Here is a 23,551-nt window from a genome sequence, read left to right on the forward strand (position 1 = left end):
GCCTCCAAAACTTGCAAACAAAGAAAAATACCAACAGTATTTCACAAGCACAAGTTCAAGAGAGTATGCTGTTTTGTAACTATAAAAAAATGATTACTGTGTACTATAAGAGATTTCCCTACAGTATGCAGAGAGCCATCAAACCCCATTATTCACAAAGCTTAGGCAAGCAAAAATCTGACTTCGTAATGTTTAAATCCCATGATCAAGTACAAGAAGGCAGGCAACCATTACTGAAAGTATCTCTGGGCCAAAGCTACAGCAAGGGAAGAGCAAGAATGGTTTCTGAGTGTCTGTGTGGGACCCACCATGCTCAGCTGTCTTGTGCAGCTGTCCAGGAGCAAGGTGCATATTTTTAGAGCAGCTACTGGAAGGAGCCCAGGGGAGGGTAGAGTAGAAGGAGAGGGCTCAGAGTTCTGATGTTAGACACCCTTGAATTATAGGCTGTGTTGGAAATGAACAACATCTGGAAGCCAAGTTGCCATAATGAACCTGCAGGAAATTATATGTGTGTGTGTACACGTGCACATATAAATAAAGCTTCCTGCTCGATTCATTGCTGGTACATGCAAATTACTTTCTTCATGTACCTACTGAGTGCTATCAATCTACAGCCTCACACAATCATGAACTGTGACTCATATCTAACTTTTTTTTTTTCCCTTGAGCACTACTGTTGGATTTTTCATGTTGCTCTGTGTGCTCCTAATGGGTCAAATTTTGAAATACTTTAACTAGGAAACATATCTGCTATAATCTGTTAGAGACAAGGATTTACAACTGAGAGACTGTTTTGACCCCAGAAGAGTGATTGAGAGACAGAAAAAATGAATTATGACTTTAAATTTAACCTGAATAAAAACCAAGCGAGGGAGAATGTTTCTTTTGGAGGGAAACCTCATTTCACTAGGGACTTAAGGTTTAATAAGGTCTGGAACCTCTGCTTGCCCCACAGACAGGAATATGTCCAAGAGAGCAGAGTTGTGCTCAGTGAACACAGGGCCTCTCTGAGTAGAAACGTAAGAGCCTGCACTGTTTTCCTACAACAAGAGACTGCAGCATTCCCTTGCATTCAAGTTAATTCTGTTTGACACTGTTTACCTGACTAAGACACACTGACATGGAACAGTTTTCAATACAAGAAAATTTACTCATATTTGTGACCACTGTCAGAGAGGATCCCTGTATAGCTTGCCTGAGAGCAGGTAGGGAAAGAAGGCAGCCTGTGAGAATTGCCTACTATTAATAATGTGGTATATTTCCAGGTGTTGTCACTGAATGTCACTCTGACATATTCACTGGAGAAACCTCAATATCTAACTGACACAAGCACAGGTGAGATTTGTAATAATGTGTTCAGGAGTCTTAAGAAGGTTTTTCCACTCAGCTTGCCAGTTCTGCATCTCCTTCCACAGATACAGGTCTTTTGATAGACCTTAAAAATGTCATATAAAATGGCTTGCATCTTTCATATTTTTAACTTAAGTTTTCCCTTGCTTGATGAGCAGGCTCAACTATCCCCACCCACGACTACTTCTATTTCAGGGAGCTTTTTTATGACTAACTCCTCTTTAAGAGTATGTTGTAATGGAGATCGGGTGGAAAGAGACCTAAACACAAGGACCACAAAACAGCAAGCAGAAAATTGAGCCCTAAACATTTCTATGTTTAAATTCAGTACAGAGTGAAGGGGTAAAAGGCAGAAAATGCCCATCATTCCCCCTTCTCCTTGCTATCCTCCTTCCCTAATCCACTTGTGTTTGTTTCTGTTTTATAAAATCACACTTGATAATATTTATCCTAGTGAAGTTTTTCTTCCAGGTAGAAAAAGGGATGATAATTATGAATACTGTTCTGGCCCGGCAGTTTACATGTCTTGAAGATCCATTCACACGAACTCTACACCCTTCAATATAATGATGTTCATCCTAAATTTATTTCTGGATCTTGGTAAATGGTATCAAATACTCAAAATTTCTTCTGTCCCACCTTTTAACACTACTTACAAGCACTCAGCTGTCCTGTAAGAATAGAATAAGCAATACTTTTATCATGAGCCAAAATACTTTAAGGATTAAAAAATAGTTTGTCTTTGAACATGATCTCAGAAAGAAATAATCTATATACTTCTCACGTTATTTCAATTAATAAAATAAGTTCATGTTCTTTGGTCCTTCAGAATACGGGAGATTTATCAGGTAGCTGTCAGACAACCCTAAATCTGTAATCCACAAGTGAAGGAGCAGTGGAACTGTCATGAAGCTTAATTGACTTGTGGACTAAAACACTCATCTGCAGGGAAGTTAAAGATGAGAGCCTGGATCAAGGCCTGAATTTATTTTTGAGTCTAAAATGAAATGTCTGCTGATAAGGCACTAGGCAACTTTCACTTCATAAGCAAACCACTAACATCATATCAGTATGTACATGCCAGACCAAATCCCAACAAAAGTCCTCAGTGCAATCGTGGATACTAATTGAAATTCCCATAAATTAAGCTTACTCATCATTTTCTTAACCCATACCAAGTCCTCAGAACACTCTGAAAATTAAATGTTTTAATCACAGGCTGCACTGCAGTTCTCTAATTAGCAAGTGTTCATGGAACATGCTGCTCTGAAATAGGACTTGGCCTACAATGGCTCATAACGTGAGTGGGAAGGTAACAGACACATTTAATAGCACAAATTAACTTGATAGTAATGAGGAAGCCTCTCTGTCAGTGCTGTCACAAATTAAATTATCTGCTACCTCACTAGTGATGAGCAATAAATAAAAAATCTACACAACTGCTTACAAATAAAACAGCACAAGATCATCTTAAAGATGCATGTCTTGGAATCTCTTTGGCATAGCAGCACTCACCCCTTTAACTCTGATACCACTTGTTTGTAGGTAAACTGGATCTTCAGCATTATCTTAATTAAGCTTTTAAAATTTAATTTCCATTTTCAGAGGAGATTATCTTGGGCACTACACAGCGTGTTTTCATTAACAATGCAGCAGCTTCAACATAGTACTTTCAAGATGAACAAAAAACAACAAGAAGAGCTCTATCAGCTGATGGCCTTGTGGGGGAAGAGAGGAGCACTGTACAACACAAGTCTCTGGACAGTCACCCTAAAACACAATAGATTCCCCAAAGCAAGTCAGTCACTAAGCAGTTAAACTGCAAACTATGTTTTAGGGCCACATAGTTTATTTCAATTAAACTTTGAGTTTTGTAAGCAAATGTGAAAGACTACAAATACTTGTATCAAGAGCTCTTTTCAGGTTTTTTTGACCTTGTAAGATTTAACAGAAATTAGATCTTGTTTTTTGACTTTGAAAACAACTGAAGAGACTAGCAGAAATATTTTCCTGAGATTAGTTAAAACAGAAGGGAGTTATCAACTAGCTCATTCAAAGAGATTCCAATACAATTCTTGGCAATTCAGTAATTAATCATATTAACTGCAGATGCAATGCCTTTACTTGGCACTTTCTAGAACTACAAATTCAAAAAGATCCAAGAAAATGAGTGATCCAAATAGGTAAAGTATGATGATTTTTTAAAAAATTTTATAAAGTGTAATGAATCTTTGGTGTCAACCAAGATTTTAAAATACAGAAATAGTCTTTTTTTTACCCCATACCTTCCATGTGATTCAGTACCTTCCACTTAAATGCAGAAGGTATAATATCACATGAGTCATGATTGGGAGATAAACTGGCAGTAATTGAGCTTAAAATTTCTCAGCTCACACAATACAACACTAATGTGCTTTGAACAATTGCAGATAAGTTTTGTGTTTATCATATTTGTATATAACGTGTAGGTGTTTTAGTTTATGCACTTAACATATTATGCAGTCTTTTTCAGTTAACATATTATTGTAACCAAGCATGTGAGTGCAAAACAGTCCAGCAATCTTTTGCTAAGTAGATAATTTAAAAATGCTGTTAGTGATCTGCCAAGCCTCTCTTACTACAAGTGATGTCAGAATAGAGATGAAAAATAATGCAGGTCTGAGCAGTTTCAGTCAACAAGATAAGCCTAACAATGATAGCAGACTGAAGAGAAGTAGTACCTTCTCCTCAGTTAGGGTTTTCAAGATTTACTGGAAAATATTTTAGCGGTCCTAGTCACCTGGAGTATAAAAATAAATGCATATAAATGTATCCAGTCAGAGCAAGCATGCTGACATTATCTTTTTTTACAAGGTGAAAACTCAATAAATAAGGGAACCAACTAACACACAATTCACAAAGCTAAGATAAAAAGAAAAGGTAATGACTTGCGTAGACATCAATAACTTCTCTCAATGGTGCTGGACAAAGTTGTTTGGCTGTAATTTAGGGAAGATTAGTGTTCTGTTATATCTGCTAGAGTTTAAATAATACACTTCTTACAAATACTTTTCTTTCCCTGATTAGTAGGAAGATACTTGCAATAGTCCTGATTTTATGGAGCCATATTTTTTCTATGTGAACAGCAAGAGATGTCATCTTAAATACTGGAGTAGTTTTGAGAAAGTTCTTTCCCATCTAATAAGGACAATGAAACAATTCACAGATTGCTTCTGCTGAAAAAAACAAACAAACAAACAAACAAAAAAAACAAAAAACAAAACAAAACCACCCAGCAAATAAAACAAACAAACAAACAAACAAACAAACAATTTTGCAATAGGTACTTTGTAAAGTAATGAAACTAGATGAACACTGGATGAATGTGACAAAATATATTTGGATGAATCACATTGGCAAAGTTTGAAAGTCTTGAATAAAAATGTTTTGTAGATAGATCACTCAAATAACAAAATTTAAACGAAAGTTAAACTATATTAAAATATCATATATTAAAATTGAAATGATTATAGTTTTCCAATCATGGAATGAATTAAAATATTGCATTCTCTAGTTAATCTGTCTAAAGATTTATGAAGATCATACACAGAAAGTAAGACAAAAAGGGCAAGTATTCGTATTTCCAAAGTATTTGGGATTTGTAAAGTATCCACAACGTCACAAGCAGAAACAAAACAAGTTCTAAATATCCAGATAGTACTGAAAGTCATTTTAAATTCAGAAACAATTGGCACTTTTTGGCATATACAATGACATTTGTAGCATAGCGCACAGCAAAACACCCAATGATGAACCTAAGTTTCTAGAAACAGCAGTCTGTTAATCGATAACTTAATTTACTTCACAACATAGTTTTCTGCCAGTCATTTTTCTGTGCTTGTATTCATTAAAGCGGAAAACAATTCTAAACTATTTAGTTGTGTTCTTAACCAAAAGAAATTTCCATATTCTGTGATCCCATTTCAGTCACATCAAACTCCTTTCACTGTTCTGTGCAACTATAGAACTGTAGCTGATCTTTATTTCTGCTAGATTTGGTTTCAGACATATTCCTAGAGGGATGTGGTTAGCATGCCTAATGTCTTCAATGAAGTCTGATGCTTCCCTGTCGATTCTACACCAGCAATTATAATTTTCACTTTCTACATAACTGTCATGGTCTGTGTTGCCCAATGTGGTCTTATTCCTGTTACTCAAACTCATATGGGCAGCAAACTCACAGGTAAAAGTATCAAGATTACACATTGCTCTGCACAGCAAGGCAAGCAAAAGAAATTGTAAATCCATAAATCCATTCATATTCTAGTCCCCTGAGTTTAGATTATAGATACAGATTTATGAAGTCCTCTCATCCAAAGGTAAGGCATCAATTTTGCAGTTTTTAGTTTTAAGTGTAATCTCATTCCGCTTACATAGTTTGACATCGCAAGGTAAACATGCTGATTATCATGTGCCTATTTATGGAAGAAAAGACAGGATACAGGATACAAATATAATTTTTTCCATATCTGCTCACCTCCTCCTCTCCCCATCTACACACATGTAATTTACAGCTATTATTGTATATTTCCCTCAAAAATTATCTGATAAGGCAAAATGTCCATGGATGGGTTCATGTCAGTACTATTTATTTCCAAACAAATACTTAAAATTTGCCAAAAACCTTTAACAGCCACAAATTCACACAGTCATTTAATCTGTAACTTCCTTTGAACATTTCCTAGGCAAACTGACACAGTATAAAACCCTGCTGCTACACTGAAGAACAGTTAAGTATAGGCCAAAAACAAAGCAATTGTGTTTTCAAGTCTGTGCACAGTCCACTTGCGTGCACTGAATGCTACAGCCTGTCATCTCCTGTTGATATGAGAAAGAGACTGCATGGCAAAGAAAATCAGCAAACCAGCTATAATACACGGGGGTTTTATCTAATAGATTATGATATTTTAATTAAACTGGAATGGACCATGTCAATGAGAACACATGCACATCCATTAATGCCCACACATCTTATTGGTAATTAACATGGTTAGAAAATCTCATGAAACTACATATTCATGATGGTTGACTATCAACTCAGATTTTCTAACTTAAATAGTACAGATCAAACAGCTTGATTTTAAGAGACATTTTCATATTTTTTAAAAAGTTTTCATTCCAAAACTTTTTTTGAATCTCAGACTGACACTTATAATAAACCCTTGTAACCTAGTCTATTACTAGAAGGAAGAGTTCAATATTTTACAATGTTGTCAGATTACTTGATTGAAATATACACAATAGATAGTAAATTTAGCCTTAAATCATAAATGGCAGATGACTGCCTTCCCCAAGAGACTCCTTATGGCCTTCAGATTTTTGTATTCATAACTCAAATACAGGCTAAACTCAGGATTAATCCTTGATTCTTTTACAGGTAACAAACCAAAAAGTTATACTCCCCTTCAGTCTGCAGCAGCCAACTGAAGGATTTCTTACCACATCAATTAACAATATAAATTCCACCCAGATAAATGTATTTAGGTGCATGGCAAGATCATTAACCTTATTATGCTACCCTGTCTTATTTTCAAGCTTCCCACTAATCTGTTGCTAATAGATACAGGTGCCAGAATTACTGCCTACAAAGGCTTTCCTTATAATGGAAATAATTTGTGCTGCAGTCCATGCTTCTAAGATACCTCTTATGCTAACATGTGGAAGACATTACAAACATTTTGTACCTCCACAGACAGAAGTGCCAATGCTTCTGGTCATCTGCTTGTTCCCATCTGTGTGCTCGCAGCCAGCCAGGTTGAGCTGGCTCACTTCAGAGCCCTGTTGTTTAGGTAATATGACACAGTAGAGGATCCTGAATTTTGCAGAACTGTAGTTCAGCTACAGGTCTCATGGTCTCCTCCAGAGGAAATTCTCTTTCCTCCACGCTAACTTGCCAGCACTATGTTTAAATGCAGAACTTACACCCAGTGTGAAAGGCCCTAGCGAGCAGGCCTGCCTGGAGGGACCTGATAGGTGGTGGCATTATGCTACAGGACACTGATGAGGATACTGACCTTGAATGATAGGGCTTCGAGTGCCAGCAGAGAATTGCATAGCTGAAGCCCTCTGGGAATCTGCCTGCTCTCTTTGAAAGCAGTGCAAATCAGTATCTTGCAGAGTCCTGTTATTCAAGGCTGCTTTCCTTTGTCACAAGTTGAAGTTTCCAAAACTTCTCCCCTATCTAAGGCACTCTTCCAGGGTAGTGCCTTACTCTCTCCTCAAAGAACAATCCAATAATAACTCATTAAGACCGGACACTTAATGTGGCCTTGTGACTCACTATAACCCACTTTAATTAATTTGTTATTTTCATGTCCCTGATGGTTTTGATACAAGCAGACAGTATTCTCTGGATATATTCAGTTTCTTCAAGTCTTGTCACACATGTCTGTTAGCTACTTCTTTGTATTACTAATGAGTCTAAACAACACCTTGAGGCAAATCTTGATTAGCATGTTAATAAGGAAATTCCCAGCAGGCACTTTGGGTGACTGCTTACTCCCAAACACCAACAATAAAACGTGTTCAGATTGAGACATCAGGTTGAATTATAAAGATGGACACTCTGGAAATGCTTGTCAAACAAATCAATCGCCTCTCTCTATTCACAGTCCCTTTCTCCAACTTCTGTAGTGCAAGCCCTCAAAAAGCAAATGCTTGCACAAAATTAGCCAGGCACTGGCATCCCAAGCAGCCTCCTGTGACTTTGTTGGTTTTTCTCTTCCTTTACTTTATTGTACACACAAACACAGATATGAGACTGAGAGCTACAGAGAGCAAGACTAGTCCACTGCTCTGAGCACCTCCTTGCTAGTGGAGACCTGATCCAGCCTGCAGCTCACAGAAGACTATGGGAATATTGTTGTAGGCTTTGAGTAATGCCTAAAAGTCAGATTATAAACACAGTCTGCTCTGCCATACAAGACAATATTCTTTCTGCATGCAACTCCCAGCTACATAAGGCCTTTGCCATGCACCTTTCCCCATATCTCATTGCACCACACCAGTGACATACCTAACAGTAAAAGATATAAGGAAAAAATTGGTACAAAGCACTGACCTTCCAACATCAGTTTAAATGAGCAAATTGATCAGATATGATCTCTCACACGCAAATATTCCTCTCCCCTTCTTCCTCTAAAACAAACATAGAGCCAAAAATTAAACCAGCCCATACCAGTTTAAGTACTGTTTATTTAGGCTTAAAAAAAAAAATCCACCTTTACTATTTCTCACATTGCTGTCAGGTAGCTAAGGCTCCTGAAGCACATATCTACTACACAAGCAACAGTGATGAAACACAGTTACAATAAGAACTAGTCTCCAGCTAAGTGAAGAATGCTAATTTCTTATTGTACATGGGTTAGTGAGGAAGGGAAAATGCCCATCACTGTTCTTGGCTGAATTATTTTTCTTTTCAATAAGATTTTTTTAATATGGATGGATTCTTGAAGTATCCCAGTTCTCTCACATAATTTCCCACTGAGCAGTGCTTTTATCTGGTATTAGTCTCAGTATTTTCAATGGGGTTGCAAAAACTACAAAGACTTTTTTAGATAACTACACACTAAGATTAGGCAAAGTCTGAGTGATACTATCCCAGGTGTTTACCCTAATCTATAGAGGAAAGGTTCTACCCTGGAAACAATGCCATGTTTGTCAATGGTGTATTACCAAAATATGTAATTAAACTAGGGCTGGTAGCTGTTTACATAAGATACCAGACTGTGAACTGTGGCAGCTGAAAAGAGAAACAAGACTTATCCTACCATTTCCACTCCAAGGATGGTAATCCCCAATAGGTGGTAACTCTGCAAACACTGGCAAAATCTAAGCTTACCCACCAGATCCCCAGGACATTACTCACCACTACTTCACAAGAGAAGATTAATATAATTTATCCTAAACCACTTGGTGTATGGACAGTTGATGCAAACCAGTGGCCCTTCTTTATCTCCATCCCCATTCACAAGAGTCATCTTGGATGACCAGTTTTGACTAGATAGATAATGTTTAGGAGGCTAATATCAAGCAAGATCCTACCTTTGGTGTGCCAGAATCTAGCTGGTTTTAGCAGAGAAGGGATGAAATCAGTAAAACCTGAGGTCTTCTCTCATGGTTTGGAATCATTATTTTCACTGCCTGCCTTTTGATCACTTTTCCTTTCACTAGCCTCATCGTGGATTAGGTCAGCTTCAACACAAAATTAACTGTGTCAGATTTAACTCACCATTGTACAAACAGAAGCACATTCAGGTCTAGAAATCTCTTGCAGTAAAATGCCACAAAAGGGTATTCTTTGCTGGTGTCTAGTTCAGTCAATAATTTATTCTAGTGGCAATAAATTATTTGACAGAAATATAGTGGGACATATACAGATGCAGAAGATTTGTGTTCAGTCAAGTGACGTTATTAAAAAGCAAGAAAAGAAATGCTAATTTTCAGTCTGGAGGTTTGAGATGGGGATTGAAGGAGCTACTGGTTCTGTCAACAACATTCGAGTTCCTTGGCAAGGAAAAGCATTGGGTAAAACCATGCCTAAAATTTGGACTCCTCTTGTTTATGTTACTCATAGTTGGAGGAGGCTGAAAATGTCACATTTTGGAGGCTTATTTGTAAGTTTGGCGACTTGATACTTTGATGGAAAAATAAAAGGCATCAGTAAGAGAGGCACAATAAGGCAACAAAGGTGGGAGAGAGGGAGGGAATTAATTGAACAAGTATTTCACACTAACCAAAACTAAGTGGAGAGGAAAGAAAGAATATGGAGCAGTGAAAAAATAAATTCCATAACAGCTGCTTTACCAAGAGCGAACTATTAAGAAAAGTAAGAGTGAAAAGATAGAAAAGTTGGTATGGAAGTCTACAGCAGAGTTCTCAGCACCACAGGAAGATGTTACCACAAACCAAAAGCAGATCATTCAGATACTTCAGAGGACAAACTGGATTTAAGAAACTGTAGTACTACTGCTCATTACCTGTTGGTGTGGTACCCCTTGTATAGATGCAAAAATGCATTTATCTGGAGAGATATAAAGTTTATGGAAAGTTTGGAGGTCTGGGAAGAAAATACAAAATAAAATGAAACAGCTCCATTTCTATCAGATTAAAAGAAATGGTGAAGGAAACTGAATTATAAATATATCTACATTAGTTATTTTTCTCTTTGAAAGTAAGATTTAATTACTTCTTTAAGAGTGAAAATGTGCCATGCATAATTTATTTATGAAGCAGAAAGTACTGCTGGGCAGGTTTATGTAATAAATTTCTATATGTTCTTTATTTTAGAATAATGACAAATATATGCAATATTTGAGATGAAGCTGTTCTACATGTTACGGTATTTACATTTACTGTTTGACTATACACATTTGTAAAGTAAGAAAAAATAAAACAGTGGAAATACAAAACATCAATATTATTGAGTTTTTAGCAGAAAGCTATATACATACTGCTACTGAGCCCTACCTCATATTAAAAGCAATGCTTTAATGCAGATGCAGAATAAAAGTATGTTTTGTAGATGTTAAAACTGGAAAATTAATGTGGCATTCCTACATATTTATTGGAAAGTAGCTCCAGGAGATATAGATATACATAGAATATAGGCATTAGACCTATATACTGGTATCAATTTTAAATAAAATCACATTATTTGAAATCCTAATTCATTTTAGAATGCTTGTGGAAGAATTGAAGTGTAGCAGTAGTATAATTTTCAATGTTGAGAATTCCTTCAGTACTCAAATTATTTCACAGAAAATAATTTATTCTCCCCAGATTTACAGATTTTTCTTATTTTTTCCTCAGGAGAAAGAATAAAACAAACAACAACAAAAGAACAGACACTTTCTCCTCTACTCTCAAAGCCTGACAAACCTGCATGATCAAATGAGAAATATGGGGTTTGCCCTTAAAGTTCCTTAGTGTTTTCTTGATCTCAGATCTCTCTACAAAACATGGGTAATGGGAAAATTACTTTATTCAGTTCACTAATTTCTTGCCTGCCATAAACTTGATGGGAAAATATGAGAAAAAGGCAGGTGGAATAATGGCTTTCTTGAAGTCAAGGGAAAAGAGTGGAACCTACATTTCACCCAGACTGTGCATTCATTTATAAGTCGCAATTCTTAACAAAGTGTTTTTTTCATATGCTCTTTGTAAGAGCAGCCTATTAGTGTCAAACTGTAATAGCATCAAATTAGGTGATTTGAGCATTCAAGCACTGAAGCCAGGTACTTTTACATTACGGCACAAGTGCATGTGTAGAATGAATCGTGCAGTCCCAGCGCATGTTAGTAATCATGGTTTTATCTGTTCTGTTGTATTGTTTTACTAAGGAGAGAAAGGCAAGATAAAGTCCTTGGCATATATGAGCTAGGATCACAAAGCATTTAGGTGTCTACATCCCTGTCAATGAGATGTAGGCTTTCAGTGTGTTTGTGAATGTAAAATAGCATTAAGGAGATTGTCTGGATATTGGTTTGATTTCCCAGAAAGCATACAGTCTACACTGGTTTGAAAAGCTACTTGGGTCTAATCCAAAACCCACTGAAACAAGTAGAAAGTCTCCTACTGTCTTCAATGGGTTTCAGTAAAGGATTGCATTGCCTCCAGCCTGATTTCCTGTTGAGAGTGTAGTGGATTATCCAGTAGTTTAGGACTCCTGAAGATTTCGCCTTGTTTCAGTATTAGATTTACAAACATAGAAACATGTGGGTAAGAACATTTCCATCACCCACTCAGATTGGGGATTATTATTCTTTAAAAACAGTCTCCATTCACCAACAAAGTTACTAAATACCTCCATCCTACAAATTTCATACTTAAAAAATGCAAGTGAAAGAATTATGGTAGCACATTACATATACAGTAGTATAGAGCTGCAGCATGTTTAGACACAGTATCCTCATTTGCTTTTAATTAGCAAAGGGAGAAGGGAAAAATCCTGATTCCTTGCCAGTATTATATTATGCATAGAGACAGTCACAACATGCATTTATCAAATGGTATTTTAATTTACAGCCAGTAACTTGCAGCAACTTGAATATACCCCTAATTAGTATACAATATCAAATAACTGTCTTTCAGCATGAGTGATAATGTGTTATTGTGATGGAATATGTCACTAAAAGTGTTGAGGGTGAAATAAAAAATGCAGATTTACTTAAAATTTTAAGGTGGTAGTTATTTTATCTGAACAGTGACCAGTGCATAGACAGCCTTGCTGAAATTCTGCAATAAAAAATATTCTTTAATTATCAATGTAGCCATTAGTGGTCCTATATAATGAACTATTGGTAATGTCCTTGGGTTTGTTCTGCAGATAATTTAAGAATTATTCTTCACGCTGGTGCAGACCAACTATAAAAGCCTAGTAGAGTTCTCTTCCTTGTTGGCATATGTTCTTTGCTCTGTTCTCTATAATTACTATGCCTCTAGTATACAATTGAATACACTAGAGACAAGAACAGAAAACATAAAATATTTAATACTAAAGCTTCAAGGTGAGTATACACACATGGACATACATAAATCCCTTACTTCTTATTAAAAACCTGTAGCTACATTGTTACTTTAGACTGAACAGCCTACAGAAGAACCTTTCCTTATATCTTAGCAATGCTACAGGGACCATAAGCCAAAAACCCCATGAAACAAACAAACATTAAAGTTGCTTTCCAATTTCAACCTTACCCAAAGCAGATGGAGCAGAAAATCACACTTCCCATGTGGGGGTCTCTTGCCTGTCATTGAAAGGCAGCACAATATTCTAGCAATCTTCAGATAGCATTTGTGTCTCATGATATTCTAAGCTACTAATATTGATTCAGAAGTCCTCAACTATGTATAATCTATGTCAAGGTTGACACAAAACCAGCTGCCCATTCAGAGCCAAAAGTGGTGGTTTTGAGGCCCTGGTTTGCTCTACCCAACAGATACTGAATGAACAGCTATTAATTACAGCATATATTTGTGCCAGTGTTCTTCCCAGTTGGAATGCAATTCAGTGCATTTCTCTTCGCACAGAACACAACAGTTTTTAATAGACTAGAGGGAAAGATACAGCAAGAAAATGTAATTTACTTACCCTTCTCCTCCTGCACATCTATTTGAAAAAACATTCTCTGGGGAAAAAAAAAGCCTGTAGAGTCCATGCATCCCAGTAGGCTCATGATGGACTCCTTCAGCCTTACCAACACAGAGGTATAAAGAAGCTGTTCTATTACAACAACTATAAAAATTAGAGGACTTTGAAATATTTTTTTTTTTAATATTCTACTCCTTAGTTTTCCTTCCAGTCTGACCCTTTCCCCTTTGAGAATTGACATGCATATTTAAACTCAAGACAGAATATGAGAAAAAGTTACTCGCTACCTTTCCAAGAGGAACTCAGATATGATGATTTGTAACAGAGTTTGGTCTTCCTCTTTTTCCACTGGCGTTTTTATATTCATTTGAACAAGCAACCGCCCACAAGCTACCCCAATACAAACATTCATCAAATGTCACCAAGCCCCAAAAATTCAAATGTTCTTTTTCTATATATTGCTCTGGCCTTAATATGAACGCACACTTAATCTGATTCTAAACCATAAAACTCCTTGTATTTCAGTGTTTTCAAACTCCTTTCCCTATAACCAAAGCCATGTTATGCTTGCTTTATCAGGAAAACAAACTTCCTCTCAGCTGAAATTCAAATCCTCTATCTCCAGCTGTCACTCAAACAGTTGCACTCGAAAACTCACGATTCCTGTCATTCAAGCAATCTGGGGGGCAGAACATCCTCAATGCTACTCTCTTGACCCTTGTAAAGCCAGCAGCAGCATTTCTCAGCACAACAGATTAACCTGCTACTCATGCTCCTTTCTGCCTCTGGCTGCGTCTGACTTTTTGTCTCTACTATGAAATAACTAAATCTGCAGTCACTGCAAAACCATGTCAAGTCAGCTGCTAAATTTTACCCCTTCTTCTCCCAGAAAGCAAGGTGGTTTGGATCTGGGTTCATTTTTACCTGAATTACTGAAGTTAAATGGGACAAGCTTGGATATCCAACTTCATTCCCACTTAGGCATTCATTGCAATAAGCTCGGCTTCCAAATCAATGACCTTGGCACTCCTGGGGAATGAAATGAAGTTATCACACAGTCACGGTGCCGTGAGTGCAGTTACAATCACTCCCACACCATGGAGTATGGGTCCATCTGGGAAGTAAATTGGGATGCTCTTCTCAAGTTATCAGCAATATTGTAATGAAAACGTCAATAAATCTATTTTCTAAGTTACAGCTGCCTTAAGTAGCAGGGAAGTGGTGGCAGAGAAAAGCTAATTAAGCGAGTAGTCGAGGCAACTTTTACTGCCTCCCACATTAATGCTTCATTAAGGAACTGGAACTGTTCTTAGAGTGGAATGATAGGATCATGTATATGTTCAGGAGAGCATAAATTATAATATGAAGTTCATAACAAAACACAGGTTTAAATGATAATCAACCTTAAACATAACCTAAATTTGTATTTTATTTTCAAAGTATAAATACCGGAAAGGAAACCCCATATTTTCTTCATCAAAACAAGCTGTAGCCTTAAATGTTGAGGTTTTTTTTTTCCTCAGACCATCCAGAGGCAGGTCAAAGAGAGTAAGACACGTGCAAGTAACAGGTTTTTTTTTTATGGTTTTCACACACAGAAGCTGACATGATGACTATACACATGCTTGACATCTTACCAATGTTTGTCATTTTCTCCTGTAATAACTCTTTGACAAATAGCAGCCAAAGTAGCAGTGTTTTCACAAAAGATGACTTGGTTATCATGGTACCATGAGAGCTTTTGATAAAAATTAAACTTCAGTAAAGACATGGTTGGGCTGTACCAGCCCAGGGGATCTACCCCATGAAACTGTTCTCCTTCACATTTGTCAGACTGGAGACACTTGCGTACCATTTGTTCACAGCCCACTAGACATTTATAACTTTTCATGGCGAGGTGACTGATTTGAGTATAAAGAGGCTAACACTGCTGGGTAAGATAGTCTACATAGATCTCCAGTAGACGGACAGCTTTAACCTATCATCAAATTCTGTCCTTTCTTACACAAGGAATAAGAAAAGTACTTTCAGGCTTGAAACACACTTGATGTGAAACCACAAGCACATTCAAATCAAAACTGTCTTCCATGGGTCTTACAGAGACATAGACATCAACCATAGCCTTCATGGAAATATTTCTTGCTGATTAAACTCCCGATTAAAACTGAATCCACAGGTTTCACTTACATCTAAAATTTCCCAGACTGAATATTTCCTTTTTTTAAATTCTTTACCATGAAAAAAAAAGCATTAATCTATCAACTATTACCTAAATAATTTTAGTAGATTCTGAGAGTTGGGAAATTCTTATACAAGACACTAAAAGATCACAAAAAAGTTCTACATGTTCCATAGAAATCAGATAAAAAAAGGTTATGAAAGCTAAAGCTTTGATTCCCTGGCATTTTTCATATTCATTAAGAATAATAGAGGCATGTGCCTGCTATACCCCACACCAAGGCAACATAACAGTTTGCATAATCTTCTAGTAGCGAGATTAGCATTCAAAACACAAGACTGACACAAGTCTAGCATCTGAAATATCTTAGAACAAAAACTAAAATCCTGATCAACCCCTCTTAATACAGGATAGATTCCAGCCATTTTTTCACATGTAGTTCCCATTTCCTTCTTCACAGAAGGGAATGGTTTCTAATGCAATATCATAACAGTATATTTTTCTACATTTGGTAAACATGTGAATATTAGGATCTCTGCAGCAAAGGAGGGAGAATATTGAAATGAATGACAGGTCTCTACCCATGAACACATCTTATGTTCAGGGATACTTAATGCAGCAAGGGGGACTGCCAAATCCATAACCCCTATAATCAGTGTTTCGGACCTTCTACAGGTTCGCAAGGACAATCTCTATTTGCAGAGACAGCTGCCATTCAGTCCTTCCTATGTTCCAGAGGAGGGGATGTCATCAGAACAGGTCTTCTCATTGATACATTTCAAACTAGAGGACATGGCCTGAAAGTTTTTACTAAATGCAAACATAAAGCTCAGAAGCTTAGATCACATTAGCATGGATGCCAATAAAAATATAAGCAAAAAAAAAAATCCCATTTCTTTTATTCTTTTATTATAAGGTACCTTTTCAGCTTTTACCTTTTATGCTCTTAATGTCTCAACTAACCACCAAGCTAACCATTATTAAACACCACTTAGACACTAAGGAAATTTGCCAGTGCAAAGGCTCTTGGTTACACCCATTTAGGCTGGTTGCACATTTGGCAGAAAAGCCTGAGCAGATCATGCAGTGCAGACTGTGCTGGTGATGAGGCTATGTGCTCCTCAGCAAAGCAATTGGAAAGTTCATATATAAGAGTGCACTTTCCATTATCTAATACAATAGGCAGTACTTCTATTGTTTTTCATCCAAATTATAGCTTGGCGAAATGAACTGGACTCATTTATGTTCCTGTTTCACTGTGCTACCCTAGAAAATATAAATACGGCAAAATTGGGCATGTGTGTTCACCCATAGAGAAGCAGGATTGAAACTCTTTTCAAACACCAGTAGGGGGGACTTTTTACATACAGATCACAGATATTAATGGGTAGAGAGTCCTACAATTAAGCCTCTCCTAATGATAAAATTGATGTTACTGCATTCCTTCTATATGAAGAGAACATACATGAAATCAGCAGGTTCAAGATGGCTTTCCTGTGCCTGTAATATTGTGGGCACTTGAGAAGAATAAGAAACTGTTTTCTGAATTAGTAATGTCCACTCCCTATGGCATTACATGACAGAGAAACAGGTTCTTAAAACTTACTGATTGTGAATGATTCACTTAAAACACTGTGGAGCCAAAAGTAACAAAGAGCAAATCACTTTCCAGCCAATATGCTATAGTAACATTGCTTGAGGAACAGAAGCCAGCAGGAACACTGCAAGGACAGAAAGGGTAGCAGACTCATCCCTCCAAGCCCTGCTCTCCTACAGGTAGGGAGACAGATATCCCTTTTGTTCTACTCTCTGTGAAACCAAATTATTGTTCTCTGGAGCTGAACTTGCTAGAGAAGGGAAGACTACTCAGTAAATGACATACAGGAGCTGAATCGCTTACTGATGACAGGTGGTGCAGAAGCTTGTCCAAAAAAAGCTCTGAATCTCTGCTCTAATATTGCATTAGAATATAAACTAAACAAGCTTTCAATATAGCAAAAGCTCTGACCTGACAGCTCAGAGAGAAAAAGATAAAACCAGTCCCTCTGTTCATGTCCTCACAGGGCAAAACTTCCCCAGGCCTGCTCTTGGATCAAGCAGATTTCAGTGCCACCTCTAGAGACAACAGCTTTGTGTGATACCACAGGAACCCTATAAAAAGTCTCTTTCCTTCCTACCCTCAGGGGTCTGGCAGCATATCTGCTTCTGACTCTTCTCAACAGTATCCTAGTTTGCCCTTCTGCTACAGGGTCTGTGCTGAGTGAATCACTCCCATACAAGCTGTGCTTAGGCACCAGAATATTTCCTATGGGGGATGCATGTTTCTGGAAGACATCATCTTGAAGACATGGCCTGAACAAGAGTGCTGGATAAGCCCAGGTGAGGCACGCATACAATCCTCCCTCTACTGACTTCTGCCTTAAAAAACAACCAACCAAGTAAACAAACACAAAAAACGCTCGCACTAGAAACAAACAGAATAGATGGTGTCTGCCAGATCTGCTTATATCAATGCTAATGGCTATTCAGGACCTTGAGATTTTTGGTGCTCTGTATTCTGTCTGGGATATTCTCTTGCCAGCACAGTAGGTTTAATTGGCACACTACTGCATGCCAGGGGCCTAGTGCTAGTCCATAAGAACATGGCAAAACCAACAGAGTTAAGTTTTAACACTACAAGCAGCAGGTTTTATGCATTCAATGATTTACAGCCAGTGTTGCATGAGTGAAGGCTCATTTCTCATAGACCTGTTGTAGAGTCTTATTGCAGCAGAGAGCAAACCATCCTACTGGATATAGTCACATATGATCAGAGCAGTGCATGACTTAGTATAGACATACACAAGGACTCATATACCAGACAGATTTTTAACACTAGGCAATAACATTACCCAGTTGTCTCTTATCACTGTTGTGAAATTCATTTGTAAAGACAGAGGCCCCTGTGGTGGTGGGAATCATGCCACACAGATGCTGCTCTATGCTGTTTCAATCCTTTTGTTGGTCTTTAATGTGCCTTTGTTCCTCCACATGCTGCAGAAGAGAAATGAACAGCTGGTGATTGTCTCCAAGTTTATATCTAGCTTTTATTTAAAAATTTCACAGTGCCTCCAATTTTCCCAGCAGACTGAAACATAGAATGAAAAGCTTTACTTACAGTACACATTCTTCCTTTGCTTCAGTACTTGGCATTCTGAGTGCAGGTTGCTGGATTCCCTCTCCAACCTTATTCCCCAGTGTCATTGCTTTCTTGCTAGATGCATTTAGAAAGCATCCAACTGGACCACTAACAGATGGCCTGCTGTGACTTCAGGCACCTGTTGAGCCAGGTGTTGCCATATTGAAGCTATTACAGATAATACAATCTATGCTGTGATGCTTTTTGAGATACTAATGATCACTCTGATTTAAAGTACAGCAATATGAAGTTTTTAAAAGCCATATGCTATCACTGTTACATAGATAAGGCCAACTATTCAGATCGGTGTAAATCGGCATACCTCAAAGGAAACCAATAGAATGAGATGATTTGCACTGGTATGGCCCATAGACCACAAGTAGATCTTTTATACTGCAATTTATTCTTGATGCATAGAAAATTATTAACCTGTAGAAGTGGCTGCTTTTATATCCTGAAGTTTCATTTGATTACAAGAGGGAGCCTCCAGCTATTAGACAACTCTTTGTAAAATCTGCTACAAACAATTTCTAATACTGGATACACTGGAAGGCATCACAACACATTACACAGACATCTGATAGACCACTGCCACTTCTGAGTGACCCAGGAAATTTCTGCTTTATTCAGTGTGTCTTGTATGATAAAGCAAACATTCCAGTGAAGTGAAACAAATCCTAGCTTTTCCCATTGTGTGGATTATGATTTGCCCTCACATACAATGTAATTAATAGCCTCTAATAAGCAAATTCCAGCAATTAGCAGATTACCTGGGAGGAAAGGGAATTGGGGAAGAGATCCTACTGTCTTTTCCTCCAGTCCTGCCTGGTCTGTTTCCCTGGAAAGGTCCTAGGATTTACCAGCCCAAGATTCTGCAAGATCATAAGGAAGTAAAAGAGTTTATCCATGTTGAGTTTAGACCTTAGCAAGTACAGCTGGTGCTCCACAGTCAAACATGACTGAGAAAGAAATAGGACATTCTCTGTAATTTTCTTTGTCATTCAGACACAGGCAAATTTGCCTATAAACTGAAGTATATGCCACAAGGTTTGACAGTTGCATGAGATTTACATGAGAAGCTGTCTTCGGAACACAATGATGTGTTGCACTGCACACTGTGTTGCAGGGTTTTCAGCTCCCTGAACATCATACCCAGCATTTATATTCCCAGCACCATTTGGGAAAGAATTTGGAAGCTAATAGAAATGCCTGGGGCCAGCAGCATTGACAGCAGGTGGGTTTAGCTAGCCGCCAGTGTTCTAACTACACCATATTTGCACTACATCACTCAATAGTTCTGTGTCAATGCATCAAACTGGTTCATTACAAGGCAAAGGGGAGACACTGATCTAGCTGACAAAACAAAGTATTTCAGTTGGTACTTAGTAGCCCCTGTCCTTGATGTTACTAAGTATGGAAAACTGTGACTAGTATGTCACAGTGTGGAAGGCCATAGTGGAAAAGAAAAATAATCCTCTAAATTTATGAATTAATAATTTATGAAATTACTCAAACAAAACATTAATATTCTAGAGGGTCAATGAGATTCACATCTGCTTGTTTTGCTTTTGCTGTGGGATCTTTGTTCATCAGTCCTGTCCTCGTCTCACATGTACAGAATGTGATGGAGCAGCTTTTCCCAAGCAAGGACACCTTCAGCCAGCTCTGGTTTGGCAGCCATCAGGGTATTACCAGGATGGCCAGATTGTCATTACTGCCAGAGTGGGATTGATGGGGGCAGAGTTCACACCACCTCTCCATCACTTTTACTCTACAGTGACATAGCCTGAAAACCTCTGTTCTCTCTCCTATGTCTGTCTCTACCTCTCTCTCTGTTACTGTTTGCTTTCAGCTGAACCTTCTGTTTAACTGAAGGTTTAGCCCTGGCACATTCTCCCACTTCCCATGCTTTTCAGGCAGACAATACACTGAATCTACAGCATCTAACTACCTCTCCCACTCATGTCCCATTCATTTCCACTATGAGAATCCTGATTGGCCCCTTTAGGCCAGCCTTTGGCCCATTTAACAATACTGAAATCACATCAAACAAGCAGAGTCTGCACTGAAAATTTGGCCCTTTAAAAATATTAGTTTGGTTAGAGAAAGGAAATCTTACAGAGAAATATTCCCAATTGTTAATTTTTGCTATAGCTGTGTTATGTTAGCTCATTGAAATTTAATTGCTAAAGGGTTATAAGAGCCTAGAAACAGACCTAGCATCTGTCTTTTTTTAATGTCTCAATTATCACCACAGTAATTTAATGGCACCATGTTAGAGATTCACCATTGACATGCTAATGAATGGCACCATGTTCACTTACATTAGCTCTATTTTTAAGAGGTTATAGGTTGAAGACAGACATTTTACGCTTCAGATATCACAAAGGCAAGCCGTATCACATTTATCTCTTTTCTCTTTTACAACTGAAATTTTGTATCTTAAAAATGTTCACTGAACAGTGAACTGCAAATGGGTTAAACTGTGGTCAATTACAATTATGTACTTGCTTCTTTAGATCAAGATAAGTAACACAAATCCTTTCAACCCATTTATTACTTAATTTGTCTGTCAGCACTTACTGTTGAAATTCTCTTCAGTTTGTTTTGTGGGTTTTCCCACAAATGGCTACGTCCTTTACTATTAACTTTTTAATTGAACAGCCTTGCTTTAATATAAATGTTTTACATGTTTCTTCTTATTTTGCTGAACCAAGTTTACCTATCAATAATTTTCTTTCATTTATTCTGCAGAAACTCTGTTGCTAACTAAAGAGTCCTAAATCTATTACAGCTAAATGATCATAGAGATTTCTATAAGAGATGCAATGAGGTATACTGAGCTATTTATCTGCAAACTTTTCAACACATTGTATATAAATTTCTATAGACAAGTAATAAGGAATTGACTTCACAAATACAATAGAACAACATTCTGAGATCAGCTAAGTGCTAGGGTTATCATCAGAATTGATATTGCATGGAAGGCTGCATCCTGACAATAATGTGAAAGGATTTCTCACTTCAGCAATGTTAGCACAAGACTGGAGAATATTCCTATAATATTTAATATTCACATTTAATTAATAACCTTTAAAAAATCATTTGATTCTATCATCATGCACGTTTTCAGCAGTTCCACTTCTATAGAGGCAATGCTGCAAACAGTTTAGGTGTAGGAATCGACTGCGATGTTTCAGAATGTCTCTCAGCATTCCTGGTTTTTCATCAGTCCCACTCATATTGCCAGATACTCAGAAGAGTATGCTTGAAGTTGTATAATAAAAAATTAAGTTTTCTAAGTGTATTGTTGGCAACACAATTATTACAGAGTGTGTTCCATTACAACACATCTCAGAATAATCCCTCCTCTGTTTAATCTACATAGAGAGAGGATGTAATTGGATCTTGGAGGCCTCTGCGCTACAGACAGTGGTCATTGCACCCCCTGGTGTCCACATCTCCCATTGCAGCACCTAAAAATCGATCATCTCTGCAGCTTTCTCTGATCTCCCTGCTTCTGGGTTAAAAAATAAAAATAAAAAAATAGCAAATCGCAAAAGCCTCTAAATCCACGCACATCTTTCAGATTTTCTCCCCTGTGATGTCTACATCTTTTGTGTTGGGATTGTTATTTCTATCCCTGGGATAGAAAAAGAGAATCTAAACCTGGGTTTTTCCGCAGGGGCATGTCTAAGGGGGCCGGGACAGGCAACCAAATGCTGCTCTTAATTTCTCTGTCTCCCATCATGTCTCACAGAGAAATATGACAATACGTGGCTCTTAATCTTCTCCTGCCTGAACTATTTCTCTGGCCAAATGCCAGGCTGTCCCTTTGTGGCTGGGCTGCACTCTTTTAGGAGAGCTGCCACTAATTATCTTTGTAATCACAGTGAGGGAAGCAATGAAGATGGAGGGGGAAAGTGGTCATTCCATTAACTCTTTCTTATCTGAAACCACAGGGTCTTATAAATTGTCTCACAGTTACATTTATCAATTATCAAGGAGATTAAATTCCATCAGGCAACTTGTGGCATCTATTTCAGTGGAAATCCTGCAAATTTATCTACCTGTTTGCAGAAGAGCTTACACTCTGTCTGAACTTTGTCATTCTGACAAACTGATCCAAGAAGAACTTCACAAGGGAATTGTGGCAGACACTTCCTCCCCTTTCTCATACTGCTTTTTTTTTTTTTTTTTTAGTCAAAGGGCATAATTTGCAGAATAAGTTACAACTGAAAAACTAAAGCTGCCTAGATGAGGTTGGGGCATAGTCTAGCAAATATTTTCTTCCTTAGTACCCTGTTGATTGCTTGAAGGTGAGCTTGTAATACACTCACTGGCTATAACCATGGTTTATATTTGCTCATGTTACTCTTTATTAACACACTGCAACTGTGAGGAGCCTGATATCAATCATTAGAGGGATTGCAGCCATCCTCACACAATTTAAACCTGAAGGGTAATACATGGTACTTAAAAGAAAAACTAATTATTGCAGGAGGAGTCCAATCTATTTGTAGGTATCTGTAATAGGAGACTTTGAGAGATAGGACAGAGAATAGCAATGAATTAAACCATGATCCATGTAATGTTGATCTGAAAAATGATGGGTGATACTGCTGATTGCAAATTAAGAGTCTTCCCATTCACGTTTTGAAGGGTTAGATTTACATTGGTAACCATGAATATTCATTACATTAACCTTCACAGT

Source organism: Tyto alba, unplaced genomic scaffold (genome assembly GCF_018691265.1).
Source record: "Tyto alba isolate M040663 unplaced genomic scaffold, T.alba_DEE_v4.0 Super-Scaffold_5, whole genome shotgun sequence".
Classification (NCBI taxonomy): domain Eukaryota; kingdom Metazoa; phylum Chordata; class Aves; order Strigiformes; family Tytonidae; genus Tyto; species Tyto alba.